Source organism: Notolepis coatsorum (assembly GCF_963971535.1).
Source record: "Notolepis coatsorum genome assembly, chromosome: 1".
Taxonomy (NCBI): Eukaryota; Metazoa; Chordata; class Actinopteri; order Aulopiformes; family Paralepididae; genus Notolepis; species Notolepis coatsorum.
In genome coordinates, this window is record NC_140165.1 from 209,694,128 (window position 1) to 209,709,568 (window position 15,441).

At 43.0% G+C, this 15,441-nt stretch overlaps 1 protein-coding gene across 1 annotated transcript in view; it reads right to left on the minus strand.

Annotated features, from left to right (window-relative positions):
• kcnj5 (potassium inwardly rectifying channel subfamily J member 5) overlaps nucleotides 1-10,123 on the minus strand; it is a gene marked incomplete at its 3' end in the record, with an annotated part of 59,101 nt that extends 48,978 nt beyond the window's left edge. The window contains exon 1 of the mRNA XM_084328107.1: nucleotides 9,986-10,123. The remainder of the gene's footprint in view (nucleotides 1-9,985) is intronic.
• Nucleotides 10,124-15,441: the final 5,318 nt, after the last annotated feature.

Below are 15,441 nucleotides of genomic sequence, written 5' to 3' on the forward strand. Positions count from 1 at the left end.
TAAGTGGGGCTAAGATGGGCTGAGAACCCGATGCCTGCTGCAGCCTAAAAACACCCTCTCCAAACAAACTGGCCACAGGCTTTTGTACCGGTGGTGTATCTGGGAGGAGGGTGATGGAATGGTGGTATCGGTGGTGATGGAGACGACTGTTACAATTCCAAGACCGTATTACGAATAAGTGGCGGCAGCGTGAGGTGAATCTAAAAGAACAGGAATGAGATTAAAGCAACGGCACACTGCAGTGTCCGTTAGGAATCGTATCAGCGATGTACCTTTCTGTGTTTGACATCTTTGCATTGTGTGAGCTTAGGTTCCGAGGAGACGTACCATCTGTCCCAAACCGCAATGGCTTCCTGTTATTGTATGCAGCCCAGAGTAGAGTATCGTGTGCTGGAGATAAGGGACCAGCCCCTTGCATACAGTATGCCTGCTTTAAGGGGTCACTGTGGTTATCTTGTTTTTATATCTTATTTCTGATAAGACGTGTCTATTGAGTTTCCCCTGTTGATTTATTACCTAATGTGTACGTTCCATAAATATTATGTATATACTACTACTATGCACTCAACACTGCAGCACCCAAGTTTCAACACTGTTTGATGAACATTGTTACTCAGCTGTAAGAGTTGTATGTTCCTGCTGACTTGTCGTACAGAACTTGTAAGTCGCTTTGGGTAAAAGCGTCAGATAAATGACAAAATGTAAATGTAAATATACGCTGTGTACTCATTCAGAATATTTCAGAACAACCTTGTGACTCTGTGTCACTTTGTTCTCAGAGCTCACGATTGCTTTTGGGTGAACCGTTCATTGATGAGCTGCTGCCACTGGTCTGTCACAACTACTATATCCAAATCAGAACAGTGTCCATTGTATTTAACCTCTTAAGCATCAGACGATTGCATACCCAAAGTAATTTGCGATTATTATACTTTATACTTATAGCACATGCATGAGTCTGGAAAAATCACACTGAGTGCTAATGAAATAGATTAACAGAGGTTTGAACACACTGAAGTAAAAGTTTTGTGTACTCACATTTATTTTTACTGGTTGCCAGATGCCTGTTTTTAAGCTCCAGCTGAGAGGTAGGAGCTGGAAAACATAATGGTTCCAGCGCCCATCTCGGATCGCTTTCAGAGCAGACGCTCCTTGGCTACAACGGTGGTCAATCACTTTCGCCATCAGACTGGTCAGTTCAGGACCGCTCACAACCGTACGTGGTCACTCGTCCGAACGGCTTGTCAAATGACGCTCACCGGATGTTTCGTCTTGTAACTTGAGAATGGAATCACGCAATAGGTTGAGTGTGGTGGCGATCGAAAGGCTGCAAATTCAACTTTCCAACAATGTATTGGTTGATCGGGGAAAACGCAGCCCGGAGCCGACAGACGAGAGCAAAGTGCTGGACGTGCGCGCGAGTGCGTGACAGCCCGCCGTCGGGCCGTCTGATGCTTAAGAGGTTAACGAAGCCTCGTGGAGCCTGGCCAAGGTTACACTTCCACATGGAATGAATGGGACGGTGCCTCCCGTGCCATCATCGTTGTTGGAGCTAGGTGGTGGTATGGTGGTATTAGTGGTAAGTGGAATTAGTGGTAAGTGAAAGGAGTGTGGAGGTATTAGTGGTGGTCTAGGTGTGAGGAGCGTGGAGGTATTAGTGGTGGTCTAGGTGAGAGGAGCGTGGTGGTTAAGGAGAGGACAGGCTCTCAGACACCCTGTTCCTCTTTTAACAGGGATCTCGTCAGCCTCTTGGGCATAACAAAAAATATTGTTTGGTAGGGAATTTATTTTATTTTATTTTTTTCCCACGGCGACGATAGGGAATTTCTTTATTTAATTAAAATGTTCACAACAACATGGATGCATGTACTCTGCCAGCATGTTTAATATCCATAATACTAAAGGTTTGACTAAGATTTGTATGAAATTTTATTGTAAAAAAAATTAATAAAAAAATTCAGATTTTTTGTATATACCGTACTTTTCGGACTATAAGCCGCTGCTTTTTCCCCCATTTTTCGACCCTGCGGCTTATATAACGATGCGGCTTATATGTGACTTGACGTGACCAAACCCGAAAATGTAAAAATCTAAATATAGCTTTTTTGACTGCATTGAAATGTTATTTATCTGTTCCCTTATTTGCTAAACTTAATACAACTTGTAAATGAGTTAATTCTTGTTATTTGTCCGACAGTATTGTGTCCCAATGCTAATTACATATGGTAATTAAACATTAAAATACCTGCGGCTTATAGTCCAGTGCGGCTTATATATGTACACATCATTCAATTTAGCTGCTGCGGCTTATATTCAGGTGCGGCTTATAGTGCGAAAAGTACGGGTATATATATATTTTTTAAACTCATAAAATAAATTGGGTCGCACCTAAATCGGCAGGGTCGGTCGGCAACTGGAACCAAACCATTATTTTTGTTAGGCCTTATCGTGATTCGCAGCCCGGAGCGCAGGTTCTCTCTGCCACCACTCTCTCCCAGCAGGACAGAGGGACGAGAACAAGAACAAAGTGGAGAGGAGTGAGAAGAGTCTAGAGGAATAGAAAAGAAGATGTAAGGAGAGGAGAGGAGGAAAGGAGATGTAAGGCGAGGAGATGTGAGATGAGGAAAGGAGAGGTCAGTAGAGGAAATGTGAGGAGGGGAGAGGTGAGTAGAGGAGAGGCGAGGAGAGGAGAGGAGAGGAGAGGAGAGGAGAGGAGAGGAGAGGAGAGGAGAGGAGAGGGGAGAGGAGAGGTGAGGAGAGGAGAGGAGAGGAGAGGAGATGAGAGGAGAGGGGAGGAGGAGAGAGGGAAGGACAGGAGAGTAGAGAGGAGAGTATAGGAGAGGAGAGAAGAGGGGAGGAAAGGGGAAGAGAGAGGAGAGGGGAGTAGAGGAGAGGAGAGTATAGGAGAGAGGAGTGTAGAGGAAAGTAGAGCAAGAGATAGAGGGCATGGGAGAGGAAAGTAAAGAGGAGAGGAGGGCAGAGGAAAGAAGAGGTGAGGAGAGGAAAGGAGTGGGTAGGAGAGGAGAGGCAGGGAGCGTGTGGCGCATGCTGGAAGAGCCAAATGTCAAACTGTCCTAATTAGGATTCCATGGCTCTTAGCTGTGTCCCTGTCCCTTTGAGGAGCCCCCTTCCCCCGCAGCCACAGTACACCAAACCACAAACAGCCATGGTGTTATTTTTTAGGCCATGGCTTTTATTAAACATATGTTTTTTTCCCTCCGTGGTAATGTTCTGTGACTGCTAGAGTCATGCTTCCCTGGGGTGATGGATGCTCACGCTCCACGGATGCTTACGTAAACAAAAACAAAAAAATTAATACAAATAAAAATACCTCCAGATGTAGTTAAGTCATCAACGTGCTCTCCCTCCTCCTCCCCTTTCTCTTATTTTCTCCCCAATATAGTCGTTGTGCCAATTCCCCTGTGTGTACCGCGGGTCCACTCGTTGCACTGCCTTACTGTCGGTCTGAGGAAGGTGTAGACTACCATGTGTCTCCTCCGATATGTGGAGTTCACCTGGCAACGAGGAGTTTGCACTGGGAGGAGGTTCACATTATCTCCCTGCTGAAGTGGGAGTCGTTATGGCAACGACCAGGATTCAGACCCCCGCCGGCTCGATCCCGGGTCTCTGCGCTGGTGGGCGATTGCTTTTACCTCTACGCTACACAGACCACTCACTACATCTTAATGACACTCACTTGAACCTCTGAATCTTGAGGAATCTTATTGTGACGTTGAGAGAAAGTGCGGTCACGCCACGCAGGATTTTGTCCACTAATAGATTAATCGATTTGATCCACAAACGTGTTGTTTCCCACATGGACTCATGCAGAAGGACCTCTTTAAATCTAGCGCTTACCAGAGATGTGATCGTTTGTTCGTTTTTTTTTTTTTTGGGGGGGGGGGGGGGAAATATTATTACAAAAAAACATTAAAAAGGAGGTCTGATCGACTAATGAAGTCAACTAAAAGACCAAATGGACTGATTAATCAGCGACTCGAGGGGAAAGCCTGGAGCAGAATAGGCCTCGCAAGCCCCAGTGACACAGTCAAACTGACCTGACCTGAATGCTTATCAGCTGGATAATAGACATCAACGCATCTCCACTATCTTCCACCGACTGCGCTTCACGAGACCCTGACGACCCCCTCCCTTATTAAAATAACTTTAGATAAAAGAGCCCTGTAGCCCGGTGGCTAAGCCAGGAGCCAACATACATAAAGCCTCAGTGTCTTTTTTTCCTTTCTATTTTTACATAACCGATAAGCATGCAGGCTATAATGAAGGTTCTCTTTCAGACTCTGTGACAGCCAATTAACCTGAGCATGGAATACATCCCCATTATGCGCATGTGAAGGGCTTTACGGGGCAGGAATCAAACGAGCACACAAACCAGACAGACCCGCGCAGAGGTTTCAGGTGCGCTGCCGCAGCCACACAGTGCTCGCCCCTCTTATCTATGCGGTGGAAATTAGTCATGCGCGCGAGCGAGTTAGTGTTTCGTTACACGTGCACTTGCGTATACAGTATATATGCGTGTGTGTCTGTCTGCATGTATGCGATTTGTACCTGTGTTCGTACGGGCCGTGTAGGTTGCGTTAGAGGACGCAGCGTTGATTCCAGAAGCAATGACCTTTGGCAGCCTATAACAAAATGGTAACGGTGTGTTTGCACTGACAGACAGCAGTACCGCGCTCCATGTATCAATTTTATGTGCGACAGATTGGTCAGTGAAATACACACGAGGTGAGCACGTCGCCACGCGCAATGAGCTGGGTTATAGTCGCACGTTGGCCCTAAATCAGTGGCATAAACACTGGAGATGACATTTTTAAATACAGCAAACCACGCCGGGCCTTGGATTTTCAATGGTCCGGGATTTACGAGGGGGGGGGGGGGGGGGGCAAGATGGCACTCTGAAATGCGTTCTACTTATCTGCTTCACGCAATTAGGAAACCCGTGTTTGCGGATTGTTTTCCAACACAGCTCTGTGCGTTTCAATCATACGGCAGGCTTACATTCTAAAGGTGGATCAGCACAGACTAATAGGCTATATTAGAATATATATTTTGATTACGGTAACCTATTCAACAGCACTGCAAGTAAATATGGGCCAATGCACGTAGGCGTATCCACAGTTGACAGTTGATAGATTAAAACGTATATAGATTTTCTTTTTTTTCCCTCACACACACATGAACACACAAATTCCAGGGGACTTAATACAAAGAATCATTCACACTCAGTTAAGCTCTTTGAACAGAGCGAGGATCTGCTTTTAAAATGTAGCTCTGCCCACCTACCCTAGAGACAAACTGTCTTGACTAAATAAACCGCTCCAATTAATAATTCACACCACAATCTCATGGTTCCTTCGATTCTGTACTACTGTGTGCAAAACCCCCATGCAGTTTGTCCACCTGTGTGTGTGTTGAGTAGGGATGACCCGAATGCTTCACAGCTTTGAAGCTGCAATCGTTGCCATGGTAATCAACGCCAAAATCCGTATTCATTATTTATTTCTTTACCCCTCCAAAAAAAAAAAATTAGGTAATATCTTAGTGAAATAATAACCCAACGTTATTCATCATGAATCAACATTCATCAGTTCTTCTCAAACAAGGATATTTAGAACTTTCAGAAAACCTATATGTACCTATTTATCTCTCGTCTACCTGTGAAACTTGATGAGGCTATATTGTTTGTCCCATATGTCATTGTGCCTCGTTGTCCGTGCGTGATATCTCACTTAGGCAGAGTGTACAGAGTGTAGGCTACCCTGCTGCAGTGTCCTCATTAACCGTTTGAATCCTTCCCCTTCAACCATATTGACAGGCCTCTTCTCTTGAGCAATGCATGAGACTACAGCATCAGTTATGGCTCACTTTCTGTTATCGGCAATGGGCTTTATCATCATAGAGTCCGTTTTTTTGTGAGACGTCGGTGGTTGATGTGGATAAAACATGCGTTTCCGGTTGATGCATCAAATAAAAGAAGGAACTGGAGGACTTTTTAAAAAGACAGGTCAAGGACGAATTCTGGTCCTCCTGAGTGGTGGAGACGAAATGCGGACCGTTATCCGTCGCTGGAGACTGTAGCCAAGTGCTTGCTTTGCATCCCTGCAACTTCAACCCCGTTCGGAGTGCATTTTTTTTTCAAAAGCTGGCTTCATAAGCAAAATGAGAAATTCTCTGTTGACAAAGAATGTGGACACATTGGTCCTTCTGTCACACAACCTAAAGCACTGAGCCTCATATCATTCAAACCTCCATGTACTGTAGGCCTATGCTAGTTTGTGTTATGGTATTCCTCTGCTCTGAGACAGTACATAAGTATTAGTGAACATTTGCAATTCTCTCCCAAATCCCAAAACTAGACAATGAATAGACCTGTCTCAAACCCTGCCCCTTTTCTTGATCCTCCAATCACAACTGTCGCTTACCTCGGACAAACTTGGTTTGTCCGAGGTAAGCGACAGTTGTGATTGGAGGATCAAGAAAAGAGGGCAGGGTTTGAGACAGGTCCATTGGGACCGATTTTATAGAGGACACATGAATTCATAGCTACAGTTTCTGTTTCAGAACTGAGACCACTACTATAGAATAAAGCTCATTTGGATATAAAGAAAAAAGAAAAGCAGTCTCCCATTCATTGCCAACAGAGCAGCTCCAGTCTTCATACTTGATGACATCACGCGTTTGCTTTGGGTGAGAGGAGCTCATGTTCACAAATATTGGTTGAACTGCCATGGAAATAACATATTCAAATGTCCAATTTGAGTGGTGTTCCCCTTTAAGGCTTTGACCACAGAAGCTATTCATGTGTAATTCATGTTTTCACTTTGGATATGGTTGTTTATTTAGTTTGATCAATCCACACCACACACAAGTGTGAAGGCACAATTGTATTATTTGTTGCTTTTTCATGTGTATTTATTGTACTTTTATTAAACCTAAAATTTCAAAAACCTTTCTTTTTGCTGATGTTAATCCCAACCCAAGGCAACACAATTTCGTTAATTATTTCATGTAAATGTCTACACTGACAAGGGCCTTGTTTTTATTTTCACTTTGATTATGTCTGTACAAAGAGGCTATTTTGTTAAATTTATTTTGTGGATTAGCCTACTGCTGTACATTTTCTTATTAAATATATTTTATTTCTTGGCTATTTCTTTTTCATTATGCCTATGAGCAGTTAAATTTGTATAGACTAAGGCTGTACTTTATTACATTTGATTATTCATTTGAATTGTATAGCCAATTCAATGTCAATGAAGAGGAAAAACCCTGAAGTCCGATTTTGCCTTTGTCTCTCAATAGTAGACTAGTCACTTCTTTTCACCTGACAGCGAGGAGTTTCACTGGGAGAGAGTAACATGCACAGAGGTTCACGCCATCTCCCCCAGATCCCCTCCCTGCTGAACAGGCACCCCGACCGACCAGTAGGAGTCACTATCTCCCCCAGATCCCCTCCCTGCTGAGTCACTATCTCCCCCAGATCCCCTCCCTGCTGAACAGGCACCCTGACCGACCAGTAGGAGTCACTATATCCCCCAGATCCCCTCCCTGCTGAGTCACTATCTCCCCCAGATCCCCTCCCTGCTGAACAGGTGCCCCGACCGACCAGTAGGAGTCACTATCTCCCCCAGATCCCCTCCCTGCTGAACAGACCAGTAGGAGTCACTATCTCCCCCAGATCCCCTCCCTGCTGAACAGACCAGTAGGAGTCACTATCTCCCCCAGATCCCCTCCCTGCTGAACAGACCAGTAGGAGTCACTATCTCCCCCAGATCCCCTCCCTGCTGAACAGACCAGTAGGAGTCACTATCTCCCCCAGATCCCCTCCCTGCTGAACAGACCAGTAGGAGTCACTATCTCCCCCAGATCCCCTCCCTGCTGAACAGACCAGTAGGAGTCACTATCTCCCCCAGATCCCCTCCCTGCTGAACAGACCAGTAGGAGTCACTATCTCCCCCAGATCCCCTCCCTGCTGAACAGGTGCCCCGACCGACCAGTAAGAGTCACAATGACCAGGACTCATATCTCACTGGCTTCCAACACTGACTGTTCACAGGGACGACTGACCAAGCCAGAGGTACCGCTGACACAGGGATTTGAACCCCCAGGTCTCTGTGGTGGTAGGCGAGTGCTTAGACCTCTACACTACCCAGACGCCCCCCCTGGATATTTAATGAGAATTGGTATTGGTTGACAGTGTGGAGAAGATGATGAGGCGAGAACAGTCCTAGTGTGGAGATGAGGAGGTGAGAGACTCTAGTAATGGTGTTAATAAGGTCAAAGGTCGATCCATCCAAAGCAATTACATCTCTGCAAGTCATGCCCCCCCCCCCCCCCCCCCATCCCCCCCCCATCCCCCCCTGCAACCGTCAAAGAGCCATCCGCTGTTTGACCTGCTGTGGATTAGGGTCACGGTGGAGTGAAAGGAATCCATGTAGCCCGAAGCACCGCATATAATCAGGCTTTTGTTGTGAGCAAATTACCTGACATCTTTTTTGGGGAGAGACTCTATCCAGGCCGCTTGGAATGCGATGAAATGTATCTGTGGTCATAATGAGAGAACAGACGGTTCACTAGAGCTCTGCGACATCCTGCCCCTGTAAGTAGCTCAGTGACCCTTAGTTATTCCTCCACATTGTGCTAAAGTAACGATCGGCACGCTTACGCGGGTATCGAACACTTGCACGACCGCCTTGACATTCCCTGCAGGGGGAATATCCTGAGGGTAGGAGAAATTAAACACAGCCTGCTGGATGTGGCCACTAAAGCCCATTGCATTGTCATCAAAGTTTTACAGCGACAACTCTCCGGGATGCGCGTTCTGCAGAGTGCACTCAAGCAAACATCAGACAACATCGGAGCCCAACAGCCCTGACCCCCGACACAGGGAGAGAGAGCTCCAAGGGGAATCAATACAAATGATTTGCTCTCTCAACGTTTTTTTTTGTGTGTCGTCTCCAATATTCCAGTAAAAAAGGTAGAGGTAAACAGCTAGTTATCTCATCCCCTCCTTTCCTGTATCTATACAGTACATGTTATGTGTGAAAAGCAATCACGCTGTTCAGCCCCTGTAGTATATACAACCAAAATCCCTTCCTCCACACACACACACACACACACACACACACACACACACACACACGCACACACAGGCATGCATGCACACACATACACACAGGCACGCATGCACACACACACACACACACACGCACTCACTGTTGTGGGTTTGCTGCTGCTGCCTCGCTCGTAAAACTCCTGCATTGCACTACTAGGAGAACTCGACAGTCCTCTCGTACATCAGCGCTGCAAACAAAGGTACGCAAGTAAACCCAGGCGGCGGCAGCCTGACAAGCTTTTCTCTGCTTGCGTCAGAAAGAGAGAAAAAAATCCATTGCTTTTTGATTAGCCTGCCCCCGCCGTGAGAGCAGAGACACGCATGGAGATGAGCTATCACTGCAGTGACAGCAGTGATGTAGGAGAGAGGAACAAGCCAGGCACACTATATGATGGGAATGGGATAAAGGTCTCAGCTGATAAGAGGAAATCCTGGCAGTTTCCTCCACTGCTTTCCCTTCTCCTTGTTCTCTCTCTCTATCTCTCTCCCTCCCTCTCTCTATCTCTCTCTCTCTCTCTCTCTCTCTCTCTCTCTCTCTCTCTCTCTCGGTGCACAAAATCATAGTTTATAGTCTCTCCCTTCACATACGCACTTTGATCTGGGCAGTGCGCTCGATGAGGGGCAGGGGCGGGGGTTGTAGATGTGCCATGAAATGCGTAATAATGTAACAACGGTAGGCAAGCGTTCAAGACCAAATCCAGAGGATGCAGCGTGGAAAGGGAACCGTAGCAACCTCACAGCACATCCCCCGCCATCCCTCATGTTATTAGCTCTCCCTCTGTTCCTCTCTCTCTCTCTCTCTCTCTGTCTCCCGCGCTTTCCCGTGTCTGTGGTGCATGGGGCGCTTACCTTCAGGTCCCCACAGGAGTAGCTGGCAGGCTTCCGTCGAGGCATCTCACAGCTGTCGTTCTCCCCAGGACTCCACACTCCTTCCCTGGCTTTGTTCAGACGACAGTCCTCCTGCCCGCCACCCAGCTCCTCTGCTCCTCGCAGCTCACTACTCCTGTGTGTGAGAGTCTGGCTGCCTCTGTGCGCGTTGCGTGTGTGTGTGTGTGTGTGTGTGTGTGTGAGAGAGAGAGAGAGAGAGAGAGAGACAGAGAGAGAGAGAGAGAGAGAGAGAGAGAGAGAGAGAGAGAGAGAGAGAGAGAGCGCTTGTGAATGAGTGTTTCCTCTCCTGACCCCCCCCCACCCCTCCTGCTCATCTATCACTTCCACACAGAGCTGTCTCTCAGGATTTGTCCTTTATATATTTGCGCATGTTAGTGTTGTAGTGAATGTGTGTGTGTGTCTGTGTGAGCATGTGTGTATATATATGTGTGTGTGTGTGTGTGTGTGTGTGTGTGTGTGTGTGTGCCTACCACATGGCTCAGTCATCTGCCTCTGCAGACACATGCATTTGAGGTATATGCTGGGCAGAGAAAAGTACAGTGTGTGTGAGAGAGAGAGAGAGAGAGAGAGAGAGAGAGAGAGAGAGAGAGAGAGAGAGAGAGAGAGAGAGAGAGAGACCTTTGTTACTCAGCTGATAGAGTTGTGTCTTATAGATCTTGTAAGTCGCTTTGGATAAAAGCGTCAGCTAAATGACTAAATGTAAATTAGAAAGAGAGATAGAGAGAGAGAGAGAGAGAGAGAGAGAGAGAGAGAGAGAGAGAGAGAGAGAGAGAGAGAGAGAGAGAGAGAGAGAGAGAGAGAGAGAGAGAGAGAGAGAGAGAGAAGGGGGGAGAGAGAGATACGAGTACTGTATAATCAATTATTCTAAAACCGCAGTTGAAGAAAAAGGCCCTAAGGATTTAAGGGAGATGTACATTCAAAAAGAGACAGTGAGAAAGAGAGAGAGAGAGGGGGAGAGAGAGGAGATAGAGAGAGAGAGAGAGGGGATCAGTGAGTGAGAGAGATAGAGGGAGAGCAGAAGTAGAAGAGAGTAGAAGTGATATAGAGGGAGCAAGATAGAGGGGGGATAACAGAATGAGGAGGCAGAGAGGTGCAGGTGCAGAGAGACGGCAGGGGGAGGGGAAGAGAAATACAGAGTGAGGCGATGGACAAGAGAAGTTTAAACCAGTGTTCTCCCTCAGCAAGGTCATTAGATGATCTATCAGCACACATCTCTCCTGTCCAACTCCAGTAGGAGGCAGAGGAGTACACGAGGGATGACAACAACATAGAAACAGAGCTAGTATAGAATAGAAACAGAGCTGGTATAGAATAGAAACAGAGGTAGTATAGAATAGAAACAGAGGTATTATAGAATAGAAACAGAGGTAGTATAGAATAGAAACAGAGGTAGTATAGAATAGAAACAGAGGTAGTGTATAATAGAAACAGAGCTAGTATAGAATAGAAACAGAACTAGTATAGAATAGAAACAGAGGTAGTATAGAATAGAAACAGAGCTAGTATATAATAGAAACAGAGCTAGTATAGAATTAAACAGAGCTAGTATAGAATAGAAACAGAAGTAGTATAGAATAGGAACAGAGGTAGTATAGAATAGACACAGAGTTAGTATATAATAGAAACAGAGCTAGTATAGAATAGAAACAGGGTAGTATAGAATAGAAACAGAACTAGTATAGAATAGAAACAGAGCTAGTATAGAATAGAAACAGAGGTAGTATAGCATAGAAACAGAACTAGTATAGAATAGAAACAGAGGTAGTATAGAATAGAAACAGAGCTAGTATATAATAGAAACAGAGCTAGTATAGAATAGAAACAGAGGTAGTATAGAATAGAAACAGAACTAGTATAGAATAGAAACAGAGCTAGTATAGAATAGAAACAGAGGTAGTATAGCATAGAAACAGAACTAGTATAGAATAGAAACAGAGGTAGTATAGAATAGGAACAGAACTAGTATAGAATAGAAACAGAGCTAGTATAGAATAGAAACAGAGCTAATATAGAATAGAAACATAGGTAGTATAGAATAGAAACAGAGCTAGTATAGAATAGGAACAGAGCTAGTATAGAATATAAAAAGAGGTAGTATATAATAGAAACAGAGCTAGTATAGAATAGAAACAGAACTAGTATAGAATAGAAACAGAACTAGTATAGAATAGAAACAGAGCTAGTATAGAATAGAAACAGAGGTAGTATAGAATAGAAACAGAACTAGTATAGAATATAAACAGAGGTAGTATAGAATAGAAACAGAGCTAGTATATCATAGAAACAGAGCTAGTATATAATAGAAACAGAGCTAGTATAGAATAGGAACAGAGGTAGTATAGAATAGAAACAGATGTAGTATAGAATAGAAACAGAGGTAGTATAAAATAGGAACAGAGGTAGTATAGAATAGAAACAGAGCTAGTATAGGATAGAAACAGAGGTAGTATATAATAGAAACAGAGCTAGTATAGAATAGGAACAGAGGTAGTATAGAATAGAAACAGAGCTAGTATAGAATAGGAACAGAGGTAGTATAGAATAGGAACAGAGGTAGTATAGAATAGAAACAGAGGTAGTATAGAATAGGAACAGAGGTAGTATAGAATAGGAACAGAGGTAGTATAGAATAGGAACAGAGGTAGTATATAATAGAAACAGAGCTAGTATAGAATAGGAACAGAGGTAGTATAGAATAGAAACAGAGCTAGTATAGAATAGAAACAGAGCTAGTATAGAATAGGAACAGAGGTAGTATAGAATAAAAACAGAGGTAGTATAGAATAGAAACAGAGGTAGTATAAAATAGGAACATAGGTAGTATAGAATAGAAACAGAGCTAGTATAGAATAGAAACAGAGGTAGTATAAAATAGGAACATAGGTAGTATAGAATAGAAACAGAGCTAGTATAGAATAGAAACAGAGGTAGTATAGAATAGGAACAGAGGTAGTATAGAATAGAAACAGAGGTAGTATAGAATAGGAACAGAGGTAGTATATAATAGAAACAGAGGTAGTATAGAATAGAAACAGAGGTAGTATAGAATAGAAACAGAACTAGTATAGAATAGAAACAGAGGTAGTATAAAATAGGAACATAGGTAGTATAGAATAGAAACAGAGCTAGTATAGAATAGAAACAGAGGTAGTATAGAATAGAAACAGAGGTAGTATAGAATAGAAACAGAGCTAGTATAGAATAGAAACAGAGCTAGTATAGAATAGAAACAGAGCTAGTATAGAATAAAACAGAGCGAAACAGAACTAGTATAGAATAGAAACAGAGGTAGTATAGAAACAGAGCTAGTATAGAATAGAAACAGAGGTAGTATAGAATAGAAACAGAGCTAGTATAGAATAGAAACAGAGTTAGTATAGAATAGAAACAGAGCTAGTATAGAATAGAAACAGAGGTAGTATAGAATAGAAACAGAACTAGTATATAATAGAAACAGAGGTAGTATAGAATAGAAACAGAGGTAGTATAGAATAGAAACAGAACTAGTATATAATAGAAACAGAGGTAGTATAGAATAGAAACAGAACTAGTATAGAATAGAAACAGAGGTAGTATAGAATAGAAACAGAGCTAGTATAGAATAGAAACAGAGGTAGTATAGAATAGAACCAGAGCTAGTATAGAATAGAAACAGAGGTAGTATAGAATAGGAACAGAGGTAGTATAGAATAGAAACAGAGCTAGTATAGAATAGAAACAGAGCTAGTATAGAATAGAAACAGAGGTAGTATAGAATAGAAACAGAGGTAGTATAGAATAGACACAGAGCTAGTATAGAATAGAAACAGATGTAGTATAGAATAGAAACAGAACTAGTATAGAATAGAAACAGAGGTAGTATAGAATAGAAACAGAGCTAGTATATAATAGAAACAGAGCTAGTATATAATAGAAACAGAGCTAGTATAGAATAGAAACAGGGCTAGAAACAGAGGTAGTATAGAATAGAAACAGAGGTAGTATAGAATAGAAACAGAGGTAGTATAGAATAGAAACAGAGCTAGTATATCATAGAAACAGAGCTAGTATATAATAGAAACAGAGCTAGTATAGAATAGGAACAGAGGTAGTATAGAATAGAAACAGATGTAGTATAGAATAGAAACAGAGGTAGTATAAAATAGGAACAGAGGTAGTATAGAATAGAAACAGAGCTAGTATAGGATAGAAACAGAGGTAGTATATAATAGAAACAGAGCTAGTATAGAATAGGAACAGAGGTAGTATAGAATAGAAACAGAGGTAGTATAGAATAGAAACAGAGGTAGTATAGAATAGGAACAGAGGTAGTATAGAATAGAAACAGAGGTAGTATAGAATAGAAACAGAGGTAGTATAGAATAGAAACAGAGGTAGTATAGAATAGAAACAGAGGTAGTATAGAATAGAAACAGAGCTAGTATAGAATAGAAACAGAGCTAGTATAGAATAAAAACAGAGCGAAACAGAACTAGTATAGAATAGAAACAGAGGTAGTATAGAATAGAAACAGAGGTAGTATAGAAACAGAGGTAGTATAGAATAGAAACAGAGGTAGTATAGAATAGAAACAGAGCTAGTATAGAATAGAAACAGAGTTAGTATAGAATAGAAACAGAGCTAGTATAGAATAGAAACAGAGGTAGTATAGAATAGAAACAGAACTAGTATATAATAGAAACAGAGGTAGTATAGAATAGAAACAGAGGTAGTATAGAATAGAAACATAGGTAGTATAGGATAGAAACAGAGCTAGTATAGAATAGAAACATAGGTAGTATAGAATAGAAACAGAGGTAGTATAGAATAGAAACAGAACTAGTATATATAATAGAAACAGAGGTAGTATAGAATAGAAACAGAGCTAGTATAGAATAGAAACAGAGGTAGTATAGAATAGAAACATAGGTAGTATAGAATAGAAACAGAGGTAGTATAGAATAGAAACAGAACTAGTATATATAATAGAAACAGAGCTAGTATAGAATAGAAACAGAGGTAGTATAGAATAGAAACAGAGGTAGTATAGAATAGAAACAGAGGTAGTATAGGATAGAAACAGAGCTAGTATAGGAGTGGCAGGAGGAGAGAAGTGGCAGGGGGAGGTGAGGTACAGGATTCTGTGGAGGAGGGACAGAGAAAGAGAGAGAGGGTAGAGAGGCAGGCAGGCCCCGCTGTGACGTTCCTATAGGTAGACAGCCTATGAGATGTCTTCACGCACTTCCTGCATTGAGTAGGGAGGTGATTTATGACTCTGCAGGCCCTTTTGTTACAGCATGGCCCCCCCACCAAGCCGCAAGGGCAGAGAGGGAGATGGATGGGAGATATGGGACACGGCTCGGCTTCCTCTCTTCCCGGGCCGTGATCCCGCTCAGATTATTATGGAACGTCAAAGAGTTAGAGTGTAATAATGAGAG